The sequence below is a fragment of the Vigna unguiculata genome, chromosome 5, assembly GCF_004118075.2.
Source record: "Vigna unguiculata cultivar IT97K-499-35 chromosome 5, ASM411807v1, whole genome shotgun sequence".
NCBI lineage: Eukaryota > Viridiplantae > Streptophyta > Magnoliopsida > Fabales > Fabaceae > Vigna > Vigna unguiculata.
The window spans coordinates 28842282-28863061 of record NC_040283.1 but is presented as its reverse complement, the minus strand read 5'-3'; the positions used below and the strand labels follow the sequence as shown (position 1 = coordinate 28863061).

The 20780-nt window shown below is 37.5% G+C and overlaps 1 long non-coding RNA gene across 1 annotated transcript; it reads left to right on the top strand.

Moving 5' to 3' along the window:
• The first annotated feature begins 1392 nt into the window (after positions 1 to 1392).
• Positions 1393 to 14769, top strand: LOC114185378. Its single transcript, XR_003604787.1, has 2 exons — positions 1393 to 1872; positions 14554 to 14769. It is a non-coding gene; the product is annotated as an uncharacterized LOC114185378 (long non-coding RNA).
• Positions 14770 to 20780: the final 6011 nt, after the last annotated feature.

The following is a 20780-nucleotide window of genomic DNA, read 5'->3' as shown; positions in this document are numbered from 1 at the left end:
TCTCATCACATGATTAAGAATTGGATTACTTACTAACTGAAATGCGTGTGTGAGTTGAGCTATCACTATATCTTGTATTGGAAACATACCTTACTTGTGCCCAGGATTCTTGAAAGAGGGTAGCTTTATATCTATCTATGGCCACCAAAAAAATTTGACCGTTAGGTTGGAAAGAGTGAATTTCAGAGAAATTGCATGCACTCATCTGAAGGGTCTTTGTGTGGACCCCTTTTAGCCAAAGTTGGAGTACTTGATTCTTTTCCTATCTTTACTTACAATGTAGTACACAACAAACTACAGTTATTTAATAATCCTTTCATTTAGACACTGCATGCTTCTTTTTAATTTCTGTCAAGTTCTGAATATTAGTAGTAATTTGATAAAAACAAAAACTTAACCCCCCACCCCCTATAGAAGTATATTTATTATATTAATTGTAAAAATATCAAGCCAAACATGTGGCCTTTTATTCATATTTTAACTCTACGATCCTCCACTTCTATCTCTAGCACTTCCCTTTTCAGAGCAGCACGTAACTTCACTATCAGAATTCAATTCCCGTGAAATGAAAAACTACCAAAATTGAATAATGGGGATGTGGCAATGAAAGTGAAAGTGTAGATGTTGGGAAATGAAACCTAGACATGGTCAATGTGAATACATTCATATATATATATATATATATATATATATATATATATATATATATATATATATATATATATATATATATATATATATATATATATCCAAATCTCTTCCCTGAAACTGAATAATACATTTCCCAACACATGATCTAATTTTCTTGCTGTATTTATTTATTTATTTATTTTGTCAGGCTTCATAATTCCATGTGCATTAATGTGATTCTCCTTGACACAATAGGACAGGTCATTTCACATTTATTTTTCAGCTCTCAAGAAAATGTGCTTATTCTAGAGGAACCACATTTGTTGTTGTGTTATGAGTTTACAGTTGCAAACAGGGGAAAGAGGGGTTTGTCTATGTTATTTCTTGACCCATCTTTAAGAATGAGGATTCCCTACATTTATTGCCTTAAATTGCTTTTAGTCTTCGGTGAGAAAACTCACCCTTTAATAACACGGATCCTTGCAAAGAGAGAGTCTTGCATAACTAAAAAATATTAGATAGGTGTCAAAACTCAATTTTATCCCAATTATAATATATATTTAATTATTTTCTCTTTTTACTTTACTTTGTTTTATTTTATTCTCCTATTCTTATTTTATTTATTTTTATTTTATTTTCAATTTTCTTCGTATTTATCTTTACTTTTTATTATTCATAAAAAAGAAAAAAAAAGGAAATTGAAAAAAAGTAAAGAAAAAACAAAAAACAAAAAAGGTAAATAGAAAAGAGATTTGAAAAAAAAGGTAAGGAGAAAGAAGGTCTAGATCATTGCACATAGTAGACTAGCTCCTTTCTTCATTTGGTGCCTTTTGCTCGTGCATTAGCTGAACTACTATTACTTTTATCATACAAAAAAGAAAACTGCATCAGAAGGATTAGGATGCTATGGTGACTGGCTAGCTGGATCTATATGGATTGATGGAAAAAGGGAAGAGTGGCTCAGCTGCAGATAAAACAATGGGAGGAAGCAACCGCCACTTCCCACTTTCAACGTCTCTCGGCCATGAACAAAAAGGGGAAAATCTCATAAGTATATACATCAAAAAAAGGAGAAAGGAGCGGGGGGCAAACAAAGAGAACAAAAGTAAGAGGAAATAGAAATCATCGGAGCATGGAAGATAGTTGGAAGAGTAGCACATTGAAGAAGAGAACGAGTCATGACAAAGAAAATTAAGAGTGAGACAAGTCCACAAACACGAAGGAACTGAGGAGCTCCGAGAGGTAAGTATTGATCCTTCAATATTGGAGTGAACGTGATGCAATTGTATGTTGGGTTTGTTGTGTCTCTTTTTTATTTGATTTATGATTCAATCAAATGTGTTGTATGCGTTGTTGTTACTTGTTGTTCAAATGCTAGAAACGAAATATGCTTTTTAATAGTAGCGGATGACAACACAAACACGACTTTAATAGAAAGTAGTAATTATCCTACACTCATCGCCAATTCCTTTCACAACCATAAGAAACCATCCTGTTCCATTCTCAAGGACACCATTCAACTCTTCCCTTATTAAATTGGTCTCACTCTATCCACCCCTTCGACTTGTACCTAGAAAGACAACCCATCGACACCACCATGAATCATCATCACCTCCATCCTTCACACATGTCATTGCCTCACCTCCATTTTACACCATTATCATCAACTCACCATCGACAATAATTAGCCACAGGAAACGGGAACCCATAACGAACACCCTCCACCACGTTTTCCATTACCACCACAACACTTCGCTCGGCCATTAGAACCTGCATCCCAAAACATTATATTCTACCACTTCACCGTGATCAACCCAAAGCTCAACACAAACACCAATTCCTCCAATTATCACCAATCCCGCAACATTCCCATTCATAGAATAAACAATCCTCACCTCCATCACCATCCAATCTACAACAGAACACAATACAGATCAAAACAGAGAGGAAAGAAAAATGTCACCTTTCTCTCTCGTGGAAGAAGAGAATCGAGGATTGGAGATGAGTGGACGACCGATGACGGCTGGAATCATTGACGGTAGTCTCTGGCAAGCAGGGCCTTGCGGTCGTGGAAGAGGTTGGTGTTGTCGGTGGCGATGAGGAAGAAGAAGCGGTTGCACCCCAATTTTCACATTTTACACCCTTCTTGTATATTTACTCTATTTCCAGATTTTTACACATTGCACCCCACTGTGTTTTATGTCTACACCCTACATGCCTTTTCTATTTTTATTTTTTTTACTTTCATTTTATTTTTGTCCCATCTTTTTGTACATATGTTTTCTTCTAAAAAACCCAAAAATATTTAAAATGATGAAAATTCACAAAAATATAAAAGATCTAAAAAAGGAAAAATGTTTCTTTATCCTCTAGTGTCTGTCTAGTCCCTCGCGTCGTATGACACTATTTTTCAAATAATTTAGAAATACCAAAAAATATAAATATTTCAAAATATAAAAATATCAATATTTTCAAACAAACAGTTTCTATTAAGAATTACGTGATCCTTGATTCTTCACTTCGAGATACGTAGGAGCAAGGCCAACCCTTGTCAGGTTCACCTCCATAAAATCAAATCATTTTCTCAATTGTTTTTCAAATATCTTTCCAAGAACTACGTAACCCTGATTTCTCATTTTGAATGAGAATACATAGGACCAAGGTCAATCCTTGTCGGGCCCAAAAAATTAAAAAATATTTTTGTTTCTTTTTAGTATTATTTGTCTCATTATTTTTGGGGAAAATTAATGTTTTGAAAACCACATCAACTTTGCATGTTTAATTAAGGGTACCACCTTTGAGCGGGCATTGTAAGGTGATAACACCTTCCCTACGCATAACTGACTCTCGAATCCAAAAATTTGGTTTTTCGCAGACTTGTTTTATTTTTATGGTTTTTCATAGTTTTCCATAAATAACTATGGTGGTGACTCCAAATCTCTTTTTAAAATTCTTTTTGGTTTGTCGTCCCGTTGCGATTCCGATTGCGACAGTAGGTGAAGAGGATCAATGGTGCAACCATGTGAGAAGAAATAAAAGTTTCAACCAACATGTTGGTGTTAGCATGTTAGGTAATGTAACACCCCTAAGGAATATTAATTTTAAAATAAATATAATAAAGTAAATAACAAACTATTATCTGTCAAACCTCATTTATAACAGTACATTTCCCAAAAACGTGGGAAAATTAAAACTATGGAATCGCATACATCACAAATATTCGCGATTAAAATTTATTACAAACCATAAAATAACTAAATGACAATGTTCAAAAACATGAAAATATCAAAAGATTAAAGTCTTCAAATTCCCATATAATCACGCTCTCTGAACTCAAGCGTCTCCTGGCTCACCTGTCAAATTATCTGCTCCCAGATAACAAGTTATTCGATCATCGCCACGCACAAACAGATAGGGTGAGCTATGCACATATATAAAAAAAATAAAATATGACACCCATCCCAAAGAAAATAACATTATGAAAATATTTCATTATTTTCAAATTACCCATCCCTGATATCATAGTCATTCATGAGTCATATGCATGAATCTAGGTCCTAGGACTTCACTATGCTTCCACGAAACTAACCCTTTCGTGGTCCAATCCTACGAGCCTATCCCGCTCGTAGTCCTGCGCTACAAACTCCTCGCCTGTAGTAAAACATCAAAGCCTTCCTCGCTTGGACCCTGGCACACATGCAATCACCATACTATGGGCTCCTCGCCCAGTAGCAGCCAACGGGAACATAACTGTTCCTTGCCCATCGTGCGTCCGACGCATGTTATCCCCATACTAAGGACTCCTCGATACTTAGTAGCCGACAGGAACTAACCAGTTCCATGCTCATCATGCGTCCCACCACCAAGCACATCCTAGACCCCTATTGGACTTAGTCCATCAAGCCCAAACACGAAGGTAAGTGAACTTTGTCCTTCAAGTCCACTGATCCAAGCAACAACCACTTCCACAACAAGTAGAATGCGTGGCGCCGCCTAGACCCTGCTAGGCGAAAACTGGAAAAAATCGCTCGGCGGCCAAACCCCTACCGCCAGGCACCAGAAGCCAAACAAGAGCCACACAGCTCCGTCACCGCTTGGCAGACTCAACCTTACCACCAGGCGCCTAGCGCAGATAGTGGCCATTGCCACTTTTTGAACTCTATCGCCTGGCGGCTCGCCCCGCACCGCCAGGCGCCATACCAGTAGTGCAATGCTACTGGATTTTGGCACTTTTTACTTGTCTTAAGGGCCTCAAACTTGCAATACCAATTTCACACATCAATCATAGTATTTAAGACATAACACCATAACCAGAATTCAATATGTATAATTAGCTCATATCCAAATCAATTATTATCATGCTTTAACATGCCTCACTTGATTCACTAAAGAACAACCACCAAAGATCAATATTAAACCCATCATTTACCACAACACTAGTTATTCAATTTAAAATACCATACCCAAATTACAACAACATACACAATTCGTACCAATTCAATGATATCCTACACACATCCTTATCATCATTTATTACCTTAAACCTATTTCCACAGTCAATATACTCCCGGTTCTGTAATTTTACAGTCTAGTATTAATATTAGTCATGCCACCCCAATTTGTTTAGTGTTGCACCTATACTTGGATTTCCCAAACTGTCACTGCAGCAACCAATATGCAGAAAACACCCAATTCCCACATTAATCCCACTTTTATTAGTTAAAAACTTAGATACTATAATCCCAGTCTATTACATATTAAAACTCTTTTGAAGATGACCCCATCCAATACCCCACAACGAGAACACCAACTAATCACAGTTGTTACTATTCTAACGGGTCGCCTGGCGGTAGCCTTAGTGCCGCCAGGCGGTGCGTGAAAAACTGGGTTCTGCCCAGATTCCTCTCGCATTCGGTGTGACTCACCAACCCTACTGTTTCACAGTTCACCCTCAGGCTGATGTAATTTCACACACCCCACATCCAAGATTCATAATACAATCATGTTATCATCAATTACACGAAAATAGTACACCACTCACAATCATCACATATGACGTTCATGCCCAAACCCAAACTGAACCCAAAAATCCCAATTTCAGGTGCAGTTCATGAAATCTTCCACCAATTACGCAATTACAGGTAATCACACAACACTTGAATCATACACACATCATATAAATTAACCCAAAACGTTCCAGCATCACTGAAACACCCAAAACCCGCGAGAATTGGACAAGCCAAATCGTGTCGCTTGGCGGGCAGCACTTAGCCGCCAGGCGGTTTTTGGAATTTTCCAGAAACGCGATAAAATTCAACAAAAATGCAATAATCACATCTCATTTATCAATTATAACACGAATTCATATATTAGACATACAACACAAGATAGAACTCCCCTAACCTGGATTAAAACTTCCCTTGAGTGATTTTGTGCTTTTTCCTTTGCTTCTCTCAATCCAACCTCAAAGATCTACTGACACTCTCAATTTCCTACTAAATTTCGCACTCCTCTATGGCTGCTAGGTCTGCTAGGATTTCCTTTAACCCTTCAACTTCAAATCAAAACTAAGTGAAATCCTTCATCAGATAAACTCACAACATATTCAATAATCTTAAAAAGGAACAAGATAATCCTTCATCAGTTGATTAAGAAAGCTAAGTGAAATCCCCACTAGACATTAACATAGCATGCTATCTAGATGTGAAGGTTCCTTTCACAAAGCTCAAGAGAAGAAGATGATGGATTGATTCAAACAAAAAGGAAATGGAAAGCACATAAACCATAGAAAACCAAGAACAATTAAAGGAAGAAGAAAACATAAAATGTAAAGGAAAGAAATGGTAAAAATGTGAGAAGCACGCCACTACAAGGTTAGGATAGAAGCCATGACAACCTTGAAGATGAGTGGATGTGTGCCGCCACTTGCTATGCAAGATAAGGCTTAAAAGTATTCACTCCCTAGGGAGGAAACTCTCACAAATGGTTGAGACACAAGAGTATTTTTACTTCAAAATGTTCAACCCTTTTACATGTCTAGGAGCACCCCTTATATAGAAGAGTTTAGGGGCCTATAAGCAAATAAAAGATACCTAAGGATGTCTTTACAAAAACCTAACTCTAGCTTCTAGAAACTAGGTCAAATAAGGTTACAAAAATGAGAGACAAAAGAGCCAACTATGGTGTGTGCAAGGCTAATTTCGTTCTAGCATAAAAGGAGACAAAGAATGTGTCTCATATGTCTCCAAAAAGTGGCCAAAATGTGCTAAAAACAAAGGAGTCCAAAGGTACATAGGTACACTTGTTTTATGCCTTTTTCTTTATGCTTTATGCCTTTGCTTTACTCTCTCATCCACATCATTTATGCTCCCCAATCACCATGTGCCACCTAGCATTTCTTTCTTACTCCTAATTAACCTACAAAGCAAATAAACATAGATTAGCATGTTGGCTTAAGTCAAGTCAACTATAGTCAACAAGTCAAACCTAGTCAAAGGTCAACAAGTCAACTAAAGTTGATTCAACTAAGTCAACTTAGGAAATCAAAAATAACAAACACAAATGAAAGGGATGAAGGATTAGTGAACTTTCTTTTTAAACATGCTTAGTCTTCTTAAGCATGTGCCTCCATCCTTGGTTGGGGTCAATCCTTCATCATCCTCCCCTTCTTGGAGAGAATTTGACCACAAATTCTTTAAGCCTTTGTAGATGGAGCTTGACTTGATTTAGGGGAGGTTTTGCGCCTCCTTTTATGAGCTCTTGTTCCATCCTTTCTAAGGGTACTACCCCTAGCTTTGGTTAGGCCATCCCTCTTTTCTAGACCATTCTTGCTCTCATGCTTGCGCATTGGGTCTTCCTTTTGAGCCTTGCAAGAGAAGGAAGAATGGTGATGTCCATCTTGCTTTGGAAATATTTTTTTGGAGGCAAGTAACACTTTGTAGGTAACTTGCTCTTTTTCTTTTTCATCTTTTCCCTTATCTTTCACTTTATTTTGGTCCTCATTTGCTTGATTGGGTGAGAGAGGTAGGAGTGTGAACTTCTTGCCTTGGAAGGAGAAAGCATAGGTGTTAGCATGGCCATCATAAAAGACTTTTCTATTAAATTGCCATGGCCTTCCTAGCAAAATATGTGTTGCTTCCATAGGCACAACATCACATAACACCTCATCTTTAAAATTTCCAATTGAAAAGATAATGAGGACTTGTTGAGTTACTTTAATGTCTTCTTTTTTAAGCCATGATAGCTTGTAGGGCTTGGCATGAGGGATAGTTTTCAAGCCAAGATTTTCCATAATCCTTGTGCTAGCCACATTTACACAACTTCCATTATCTATGAGGAGGAGACATAGTTTGTCATTGATATGACACCTTGAATGAAAAAGGTTTTGTCTTTGAGAAGGGTCAAGTTCCTTGGAAACTTGTCTTAGTTGGTGCCTTATCATTAACAATCCAACTTCAAGGGGTTTAATCCTTTCACATGAAGAAGAAGTGTGGGAAGAATTACTTTTGGGGGGAAGGGGGAGAAAAATGTTCACTCTCTACTTCTTTTTTAAGGTTTAAGGCCATGGTTCTTTTGGTAGGACAATTTGAAGCTATGTGCCCATATCCCAAACACTTAAAAAATTTCATAGAACTTGTCCTTGTACCTTTAGGAGTTTCATTAGAAGGCCTAAACGAATTAGTCCTAGGAGGTGGGTCTTAGGAACTCTTGGGTGGTGATTTATCATGTTTTCTTTTTTTATCTTTTCAAGTACTAGAATAGTAGTCATTGTATGAACCACTCCTGTTGGCCTATTTTTTCTTTTGCAATTGAGTTTCAACTTTGGTGGTCAAATGTAAAACTTTGTCAAGAGAGGAGTACTCATATAACTCTACTAAATCTTGTATGTGCCTCCTTAACCCATTCACAAATCTAGCTATATTTTCCTCTTCACTTTCAAATTGGAGTCCTACTTTTAGAAGCATGGACTCCACCAACTTGTAATATTCATCCACACACATGGACCCTTGTTGAAGCCTTTGGAGCTTCAAAAGAGTCTCCCTCCTATAGTAGGAAGGAACAAATCTAGCGCGCATCAAATTTTTAAGGTCCCTCCAAGAAGTCGCGAAGTCGCGAGTGACTCTTGGTTAATATTGTCCATACATAATTGATGCCACCAAGTCATGGCATAATCCTCAAACTCTAAGACTACCAAATCTACTTGCTTTTGATCACTAACTACATGAATGGTAAAAATTTGGTCCACTTTTTGTTCCCACTCAATGTAGATGTTTGGGTCATTTTCTCCTTTGAACTTAGGAATCTTTGGAGTTTGCTTCTCTTGTAATGGGTTGTGCCTAGAATGCCCTCTTTTCCTAGCCTCTCTTTCTTGCTCCCTAGCTTCAAGCCTTTGAATGTGCTCTTGGATTCTTAGGTCACTTTGCTCCTTGTCCTTTCTCAATTGTTCAAAGGACTCCTTCCTAGACAACTCCAAATCCCGAAGCAATCTCATCAATGTATTATTTTTGTTTGGAGTAGGTGCATTTGATGAACTTTCCATGATTCCTACAACAAAACACTCAAAGCTAAGACAAAATAAATGAATTAGGGGTTAGACAACATGAAAACCGAGACCAATTCCAACCCAAAATGCAACCCAAGTGTTTAGATCACACTCCCTAAGTAACAAGGCAAGGCTAACACTCAAAATCCATCAAAGGATTGAAGAAAACACTTTTAAAACCTTGTGCAAAACCTTTCAAATGCAAGACAAGTGATTTGGCCAGAACACCCTAAGAGTTTCAAGAAAAGAAAACTAGTAAAACAAAACAAAGAACACCTAGTGACAAGCAAGAAAAGCACAAAAACAAGAAAGCTAAACTCTAAAAAAGAAAAGTTTGAGACAAAACTTTTAACAAGACTAAAACAAGAAAAAACACATTTTAAAGACTCTATGGAAAGTACTTGACAAGCATCTTCAAGTCTTAAATCATGCATACACCAAGAAAGATCATAACCAAGTTAAAATATGGAACCAATTAGCCAATATCACCAAATTCTCAAGTATGAAAACTAGTAGCATAACACCTAGTGAAAAACACACTTTTAGTTCACCAAGGAGCAAGGTTGCTCTCGGTTTTTAGGCAAAAATTGGTGCAAAATTTTCTTCTTTCCACAACTAGTTTCATAAAATGGTGAGAAAGAGTTTTAGGTGGCTTGGACACTTAGTTCCTCAAGTTTTAGACCAAAATCAATTTCATGGAGCTTACATCAAGCAAGACATAAAGTGAAAGCAAGATTCAAATACTTGGAAAAACAAGAATAAGAAAACTTCAAGTTAACATATGACATATGACTCAAGCAAAAGTTAGGCACATTTAAAGACTTAACATGACATACATAAAGACACAAACATGTAGCTATCATGCATTTAAACTCATGGATTTGAGGCTCAAAGACTAAGCATCCAAAGACATGTTATCCAACCACATTTAGGAGCTTAAAGAGGTGCAAAAACCGTAGTCAAACTGCCACAACAAAACGTGAAAATGCTGATTCACGTATTCTTGGCAGATTTGACATTTGCTCACTAATTTGATCATACCTTTCTCCACAGAACTCCAAATGCGTTGGTTCTTTTTTTTCTGGAAACTAGACTCAAAGAGCTTTCTTTTGACCCAAAAAAGTAATTTTTGGACCGCTGAGCTGGTGCAGTTTAATGTTTTAAATTCGTCAAGTTTTTTGCCAACACTATTTTTTGTGTGTAATGGAAGTGGATTCGAACCATACAAAGATAGCTACAACAAGACAATGTTAGCACATGAAAAACACAATATTCAAGATAACCTAGGCTCTAGATACCAAATGATGAAGGATTATCTTGTTTCTTTTTAAGATTATTGAATATGGTGTGAGTTGATTAAGAAAGTTAAGTGAAATCTCCACTAGACATTAAGATAGCATGCTATCTAGATGTGAAGGTTCCTGTCACAAAGCTCAAGAGAAGAAGATGATGGATTGATTCAAAAAAAAAAAGGAAATGGAAAGCACATAAACCATAGAAAATCAAGAACAATTAAAGGAAGAAGAAAACATAAAATGAAAAGGAAAGAAATGGTAAAAATGTGAGAAGCACGCCACTACAAGGCTAGGCTAGAAGCCATGGCAACCTTGAAGATGAGTGGATGTGTGCCGCCACTTGCTATGCAAGATAAGGCTTAAAAGTATTCACTCCCTAGGGAGGAGACCCTCACAAATGGTTGAGACACAAGAGTGTTTTTACTTCAAAATGTTCAAGCCTTTTACATGTCTAGGAGCACCCCTTATATAGAAGAGTTTAGGGGCCTCTAAGCAAATAAAATATACCTAAGGATGTCTCTACAAAAACCTAACTCTAGCTTCTAGAAACTAGGTCAAATAAGGTTACAAAAATGAGAGACAAAAGAGCTAACTATGGTGTGTGCAAGGCTAATTTCGTTCTAGCACAAAAGGAGACAAAGAATGTGTTTCATATGTATCCAAAAAGTGACCAAAGTGTGCTAAAAACAAAGGAGACCAAAGGCACATAGGTACACTTATTTTATGCCATTTACTTTATGCTTTACTCTCTCATCCACACCATTTATGCTCCCCAATCACCATGCGCCATCTAGCATTTCTTTCTTACTCCTAATTAACCTACAAAGCAAATAAACATAGATTAGAATGTTGGCTTAAGTCAAGTCAACTATAGTCAACAAGTCAAACCTAGTCAAAGGTCAACAAGTCAACTAAAGTTGATTCAACTAAGTCAACTTAGGGAATCAAAAATAACAAACACAAATGAAAGGGATGAAGGATTAGTGAACTTCCTTTCTAAACATGCTTAGTCTTCTTAAGCATGTGCCTCCATCCTTGGTTGGGGTCAATCCTTCATCAAAGGGTGATTAAGGGAGACATTAACTTTGAGAGAGAAGAGAATTAGAGGGGGAATTTGGACTGCATTTTCGTGGTGTTGACGGGAGAGGGTTCAGAGACATCAAAACGTGCTTTTGGAAGAGTGGAAGCTGAGAATTTTGGTAGAGGAGAGGAATGTTCTTGGACCTCTTGAAAGAAAGGCTTGGGAAAACCATTTGGGAGCAAGGGTTCTAGGTTAGGGGAGTTCCTTTATGTGTATGAACTATCTGTGATTATTATCGTGTTGTAATGTTTGAATATGATGCTCTGCTTGATCAAAAGCCTGTTGTTTTCGCGTTTCTAGAAAATTTCCAGAAACCGCCTGGCGGTGTCAAATATACCGCCAGGCGACGCATGAGAGTTAACCCAATTCTGGGTTTTTTGTGATGAACCGCCTGACGGCAAGGGTGACTCCGCCAGGCGACGTGAATATTGTGCAGAAAATGCTATTTTTTTACTTTTTGCACAGCAGGGACCGCCAGGCGCATGTTTCATACCGCCAGGCGCCAAGCTCTGATTTTCTGGGCGTTAGGCGCCACAAATTTTTCCAGTTTGCGCAGTTTTCGTAAAACTGCGTTTCCTGATTCGTTAACTGTTCTATTTAAGTGAAATTTTGATAAGAGATTCATAACATGTTGTTCTTCACTTTGAACGGTGGAGATTTGAATTGGATGTCTGCAGCTAGAGATATACATCACTCATGACTGGTTGTTTTAATTCCCTAATAGTATGATTATTAATGGATGATTAAGTGTGCTTAAGTGTTGGTATGACCTTGATTGGTGAATATATATATATATATATATATATATATATATATATATATATATATATATGTAATATAGATGTGTGATTGATGAATATGTTTTTAGTAGTGCTTGTTGAGCCATGTTGAATATATGAACCTATATATGTTAGCTCGAATGTGTGATATTATAAGTGTGTGAAAAAGGCCACTATTGATGATATCACTATGACCGAATGTTGCATGATCATGAAGGGTTTTGGCAAATATGGGAACATGATAATCATACTTTAAATGTAAGGGGACCTGTTTTGATTGGTGCAGGATGTATTGTGACTTGTATAAACTGAATTGTACGAACCCCTTCCCTAATTACGTTGTTTCTCGTAAATTATTGGTTTTTGTCCAGAAATCGCCTGGCAGGCATAAAGGTGCCGCCAGGCGACACACCAATTTTTGCCCAGTTTTCTAGGTCTTGATATGAACTGCTTGACGGCGAGGAAATACCGCCAGGCGGTGCTGCGTTGTCTGGGTTCGTTTTGTTGTGTTTTGTGCTGAAGTCATTGTGTATGTGTTGACTCTTTGGGAAAATTGTAAATGATGAAGCATGAATACATGTTAGGAATTTTAAAAAGAGTGATTGGAATCCAATTCCAAAGAGTAAGGGTTGATGAACATTAATAATTAAAATTTGGGAAGGAAATTTTAATGAAGCGCATGCGATATGGAGTGTTGTGGTTCTTTTAGCAATTGGAAAATATTCTGGAATAGGGCCTTGGTTACTTACAGGTACAGAGATAGGAGGTTCTATTTGGTTCTAATACACTGCGTGGCGGCACCCTATTTGCCGCCAGGTGACGACGAGGAGCAAGTGCAGTTTTGCAAACTGGAATGGTTTGGAAAAGAGGGAAGAAAACCATGGATGTGGATGTTAAAATAAAATTAGGTGATGAAATGGGAAGGGATAATATACGTATATCATTAGAGAATGAGACTAGTGGGGGGGAAGTGATGATGTGTTTTATGTTTATGAGTGGTGTAAGAAGGATAGTGAAAGGAAGGAAATGCTAATCCTAATAAAATTCTAAGTGCTGGAATGCGTAGTTTTCTTTAGGATTGGTGCTCTTCGTGATAGTCAAGCCTTAGTGAGTTGAAGAATCAATCTTAAAATTGTGCAGCTTAATGAGAAGAGAATTGAATAAATAGAGTTGGCATTAATTACAGTATAGTAAAAGTAGGTTGCCTAATTTTAGGATATTGGTTTAGTAACTCTTTTCTTAAGCTTGATTAAGTCATCTGCCAAGATTAGAGGACTTGATGAATCACGTGCCTAGAATCCAGGAACCTATGAATATGAGTATTAGGAAATTGAATTGATTAAGGTATGACTGGGTGATTAGGTATGATGTCCTGATAATTGAGGGTGTAGTGATGCCTTTGGTAGTGTTTTGGATTAAGGAATGACTTAATCTGGGTGCCAAAACCAGTAGAAATGCACTACTGGTATGACGCTTGGGGGCCTGGGTGTGTGCGCTAGGCTATAGGGGCAGCATAGATGTTCCTGCACTGCGTGGCGCCTAGCGGCAAGGTGTGATCCACCAGGCGATAGACCCTACAATAGTGGGTCTACGAGAGGCTGGCGCTTGGTGGCAAGGGGTGTTCCGCCAGGCGGTCTACGTAGATGTCGCTTGGCGGCGCTTAGGCTGCGCTAGGCATTAAAGTTACAGGTACCTGATAAGCGTGAGTTGTTATATGCAGTGATGCTATTCTTGGATCAGGAGATGTTGTGTCATGAGCGGGTAGGTTCATGGATGGTGGTGAACACGTGATGGTATGAGCGGGGAGGTTCATATCCTGTTACTCTTGTGTGGAGATACGAGTGAGGTAGGTTCATATGTTCCTTGCTCACACTTGAGAGATGCTACGTGCGGGGAAGTACGTAGCTGGTGGATCACGTGTGTTGGACTAGGGCAGGCAGGTCCGTAGAGCAGGACTACGAGCGGGAAGGTTTGTAGAGCAGGACTACGTAGAGGTAGGACCACGAGTGGGTAGGTTTGTGTGAGCATCATAAATCCTGAATCGAAGACTAACTATTTGTGTGATTGGAAGGTTGAAAAGTCTTGGGGCATTAAGGTCTTGGTCAAGAACTAACTAGACTAAATTAGTTGGGTAATTGATATTATTAATATATGTTATTTTCATTATGAGCTCACCCTTTCTGTTTGTGTTTGGCGATGATCGTGTGATTCATTACATGGGAGCAGATGATATTACAGGTGATGCTGGCGATGCATAGAGATGGAGATAGGGCTAGCTTGGGGACTTGCGCTAGGAAATAAATTATGTTTTCTTCTATTTTGTCGGATTTTGGATATTGTAATAAGATTATTACTTTAGCTTTAATCGAATTTTGGCACATTGAATAATGTTTTAAATTTTCCCGTGTTTGGGAATAATAAAATTTTGTCGTTTGATCTTCATTTCTTATTTATTTATTTTAATTAAGTAATTTCCAGTAGGGACGTTACATAAACAAAGCATGAAAATGAAGAAATGAAAGAATTGAGAAGCATGCCATTACAAGGCTAGGCAAAAGCCATGAAACCTTGAAGATGAGTGGAAGGTGCCGCCACTTGAGTGTAGCTCAAGATAAGGCTTAAAAGTCTCACTCCCAAAGGAGGATACTCTCAAAAGGTTGAACACAAAGGTGTATATAAATTCCAAAATGATAAAATCTTTTACAAGTAGTAGAGGGCCCCTTATATAGAGGTGTTTAGGGGCCTCTAAGAAAAACACATGAGTTTCAAAAGAGCTACAAAGTAAATAAGAAACCCTACATTCTAGAAGGTAGGTTAAATGGTGCATCATCACGGTCTCCATAGGTGATTCTCGGCCAAGGCAAGTGTGGTCACGTTCTAGATGTTTCTAGAATTATTCAAGGTGGATTCTTGACCAACTCATGTGGCCCCTCATTCTAGGTGTTTCTAGAATGCCTAACTCATTCTCTTTCTTCCACATGTGCTTCCTTTGCGCCACCTAAGCTCCCATTTGTGCCACCTCCTTTGTCATCTTTAATTGTCCTACAAAGCAAGTACTTATGGATTAGCATATTGGCATAAGTTAATCTTAAGTTAACAAGTCAACCATAGGTCAAGATCAATAAGTCAACTAAGAATTGTTAACTAAGCCAACTTCATGGAAATCAAACTTATGAAATGCTAAATAAAGATAGAGATTGAAAAGCCTCCTTTTTTGTCACGCTTCTTGTTACTCTCCTTGGGATGGCTTCCATGATGTTTGATGCGGTGGCCATGCCTTCATCAGGATTGTACAACCTGTAATGCAAATTACATTCTGGATTGTACAATCCGTAATTCAAAAACTTAACTTGAAAGAGGAAAACAAGCATGGTTTATGACTTTCTACTTAAAATATCAATGTGTGGCACACATATGCTTCTCACACACGTCTCATGCTTTCTTTTCTTTATCTCCCTTACGATTTTTGCGATGCTATTTTACAGAAACCTTATGATCTTTACCTTCTTTTCTTTTCTCTTAGTCATGCCCTCTCCATTCTTTATTTCTCTCTCATTTGTTCTAATGTTCAATACTCTGTCTTCAAAGCAACACTAATCTTTCCTTGCCTTGTCATGCAACTGTAGCCAACCAGGCACAATTGTCATTTCTTCTTCAAAGATTGTGTTAAATATGATCATTTTGTGTATATTGAATAGGTTTTATGTTTTGACCCAAATACTATCTCAAAAATTTAGAAACTTTTATGAGATTTGTGCCAATGCATATCTTTCACATGTTTTGATTTTATTTAGGGTTTTAACTTTATGTTGCTTCTCTATTTTGGGAAAAAAATTATGATAAATATTTTTCTTGTGAATCTCTTGTCATGCATGCCTTACTCCGTTTGGGTAATGAATTGTTAAAAATCTCCATTTCATTTGTTTTTTGAATTTGAAATTTGAATTTAAAACATGAATGAAGGACTCTACGTTCTTACCTGATTTGGGATTTGAAGTTTGTGTATTTGACTTATTTTAGAAATCTTATTCATTAATGTTTGAAGTTTATGTATTGCTCCCACCCACATTTATCATTTCATGATCATGATTTCATGGAAATGACTTTACTAATTACTAATTATTTCATTACTTTACTAATTATCTCCATCTCTATTTATAGATTTATGCACCTAATTCAAATTTGTGTGCTAATAGTGAGAGTAGTTTAATCCGAGTTGTGGATCTGAAAATAAAAGGATCTCAGTTGCTAGCTTTTGGTTACCCAATCTTCAATGACAATTTGTTTAAGATAGCTTTGATATAATTTCAGATATATAGAGATTTCCTGCTTCATTTTGGCCCATTAAGTTTCTTTATATGAAAAAAAAATTGCATTAGATTAGCTTGGGTGTTTAATGATACAAATAATAGTTTGGTGATTTTTAAGCTCTTAACCTTCTGATCATTACTTACTCATGCTTTGACTGATATAGTTCTACAAACATGTCATTTCACAACCTTCTAGTCTTTCATGGTAACCTCAATATAATTTAGATACAAGATACATAGATTTCCTGCTTCATGTTGCCCTATTGAGTTTCTTTATATGAAGGGGAAAATGCAGTAGCTTGGGTGTTTAATGATACAAAGAGTAGTTTGGTGATTTTTTAACTTTGAAAACCTTCTGATTATTGCATACTCATGTTTTGACTGAGATAGTTCTACAAATACGTTATTTGCACAACCTTCTTTGATATACTTTCACATACAAGTAACATAGATTTCTTGCTTCATTTTATCCTATTAAGTTTCTTTATAATAAGGACAAAATTGCAGTAGATTAGCTTGGGTGTTTAGTAGTGATATCGCTGTCGTTAGGCGATCAAATTACCACTACTTTAGCAACTTCAGTATTGCCAGTTTGTAGTGAACAAAATAGTTAGGGTTAAGATAACCCTGAGTCGTCTCACAACGAATACGGAATTGATCTCAAATATTTGATTCTTAAAAATGCAATTAAAACTAGCAACTATAAAAATAGGGGGTTTTGATATGCAAAGAAAATGACACGGAAGATTGTAAACGCAGTAATCGTAAATAGGTCAATTCCACTACTTTTTCTAAATAAGATTCTTCATTGGTTATCTAGAGATTATTATTAAATTAATTATTGTTGTTGATTTTCAAATAAATCAATGTAAAGACTCAATTCATTTGTTGGCATCCTCACTTTTAATCAAAGTACAGTCTCAATTAAAAGTGAGAATTGTTAGATTGTCCATAGTAAATTTAATCAAAGTACAGTCTCAATTAATTTTACTATGCCTAATCATGTCTATTCCTTTGTTTCTTTACCAAATAGAAAACTTAATTAATCAAAGTAAAGTCTTGACTAATTTTAGTTAAAGTAATTACCTCTAATCAAATTAAAGTCTCAATTATTGGCAAAAACTTATTTAATCAAATGAAAGTTTCTAAACAAAATCAAAGTAATGTCTCAATTTTATTTAAAAACCTCTTAACTCATATGATTAGCATGCATATAGATTTAAAATCATTATTTTCTATTCAATTTAGAAGCAAAGGACATAGATAAACAATAAAACCACAACAATAATCAATATAACAAAACATATAAATTCATCTAACCTCAGAATCCATTTAAGAAATTACAGTGGAATCAACCCTAAAAGCTTAGCCCTCCATGGCTTTGATGGAATACATGATGATATGAAAGAAAGAAAATAAAAGAAAGAACGAGAGATGTGGTGGAGACGGTATCTGCCAAAACCAGAGAGTTCTAAGTGTCTAAGCTGTAAGCTGTCAATTGTCAGTCCCACGCTTCTGCTCCCTTAAGTCTCTTTATATAGGCTTCCACTGGACTTTGGGCTTTATCTGTCAGTTGCTAAAATCTTTTATTTTTATTTAATTAATTAGCAACTTAATTTCTGTCCAATTTCCAATTCTGCCCCTCTCATTTAACCATATTTGCAGTTTTGACCAGAGTTGACTGCTGACTTTGACCAGTTGACCAGTTGACCAGAGTTGACCAGTTTGACTGTCCTATCAGAGGCTGACACGTGGCGCAGAATGCACTTTCCAGAATTAGGGTTTCACTCTCACACTCTTCTCCCTCCCTCCTGACGGCGGCTGCTTCGTTTTCCGGCGAACTCTTCTTCTCCGATCTGGTGCACGGTGTGCGACAATGGTGGCGCTGCCAAAGAGTGCGCGAGGTGCAGATTTCCGGCGAAGAGTTCGCGGTTCCGATCTGTTCCTCGCTGCTGGTGGTGCGCGAAGGATGGTGCTGCGTTGTTGCTGCAGATGCGGAGGCGAGAAGATGGAGGTGTGGTGGTTCTGCAGTGGTGGCGTGAAGCTGCTGCCATGGCTGACGCACTGTGGAGAAGCTTCGCGGAGGTTGTTGTTGTTTGTGAAGTGTGCAGGAATGGAAGCTGCTGTTGCTCGTCGCTGCTGCGATGTTGCTCGCGAGGGAGTGGTCGACGAACGGTGCAGTTGATGGAACGTTCATGGTGGCTGCGGGAGAAGATGGAGGCGCGGTGGAACGTGCCTGGTTCAGGTGGTGTGCGATGGCTGCGGAAGCTGCTGCCATTGTTGTGCGCGAGGAAGAAGAACTCGCTGGTGGCTCGCGGCGCGACGTGATGGCCGGAAGAGGTGGAGGTTTGCGGTGATGACGGAAATGGCGCGGTGCTGTTGCGGTGGTGCTGTCGCTGCTGGTGCGTCGCCGGCAATGGTGTGATGGTGATGCAGTGGTGGTTGGCGAGGTGAGGAGGTGCAGCGGCGGCTGCCATGGTGGTGGAAGGAGAGAAGAAAATTAGGGTTAGGGTTTCATGAGTGAGATAGAGGAGATGATGACGTGGCAAGATCTGATTGGTTAATTTGGTGAGGGTAGGATTATGACACGTGGCTTGTTCTGGTTGGCTAATTTTAAGAGGTGGGGATTGCCACATGGCATGATCTGGTTTAGTGGAGTTTAAGTGGTAGGAGGGGTGCAACTTAGTGAAAACTGGGGGTGCAGAACAGGTTTTTGTGGTCGACTTGAGGGAGGAGTGTGCAAATAAAATCTGGGGGTGCATTTAGCTCCTGATTTATTCTTTTCCAGAATTTCTTGATTTTGGACTTATTTTGTAACTTTGAATATTTCAAAATCACACTATTAATTGACCAAAAATAAATTCCAGCTGCATTAACAAACGTTAGAATATCCAATAATATTTTATGCAACTAAAATCAATTTTTACGCCACTTTTACCAAACTTACTCAATAAATCCAATAATCACAAATCCTAATTAAATCAATCTTTAAGCACAGAAAATTCAATTAAATCCCCAAATTTAAATATTAAATGAGGGCAAAAATTTGAACTCATCAAGTAGTTTTGTGATTTTTTTACCTTTGAAAACCTTTTGATCATTACTTACTCATGTTTTGACTAAGATAGTTCTACAACCACGTCATTTGTACAACCTTATTGATGACTGGGCCCAACCATAGGCCCAATCAAAGGCCCAGTCACTAGAAGCATGTTAAGAAGGATACAAGAAGAGATGGACCTTCAAGAGCCCAATGGGCTTCAAATGATATATTCACAGGCCAAGGAAGAGGTCAAGGTATGATGGACGTGTTCTAGATATTTTTCAATTGGCCCAATTGTTTAGGCCATGCTATCAAAATAAATTTCTAAAAGTAGTTTTGGATCATAATTCACCTAGCTTTTTCAATTGGATCCATTAGGCCCAATTACAAAAGTCTATGCCAAGTTGCATCTAGGTTTAGCCATGCTTTGCATAGTAAACACATGTGGTCAACAAGGAAGGCATGATTAAGCCAAATGGTGTAAGACCTGCGAAAAATTAAAATAAAGAGAAAAACATAGAAAAAGTAATGTTTTGATTTTAAATTGATGATTTATTTAAATTATGAAATAGGGGATAAATATGTGAGTGATTTAAGTTATTGTTTTATTTATTTTAATTTTAGTATTATTTTTAATATGGTTTATATTGTTTATAAATATGTGGTGCATCTTATTTCACGAGAAGTTGTGACTTAATGCTTTCTGTGTTTGTTTGGTGTGTGGAGGGTTGTGAGGTTGAATCCGTCTTGCTTGGGCAAGTATTTCTATGTTTTTCTCTATCCTCCTTTGCTTTTGTGGTGAGGCCCATATAAAGTCTTAGTTTTCTCTCTCATCCCTTTTTTTCGCTCTTTCTGTATTAGTGGTTGCAGCATACAATGTATTACAAACACACTTGATGCCACACAAGAAGATATAGAAACAACTAGGATGTTTTTTTTTCTATAATCGTAACAAACCACTCAATAATTAAATAAAGATTTGGAAAAAGGGTTTTGATAGCCGCATAGAGTAAAAATCCTCTAGGTTTATGGGTTTAGAGAGTGCATCAAAAGGAAGGTGAGAAACGTCAAAGCATAGGAGGAAGGTTGGGGCTTAGAGA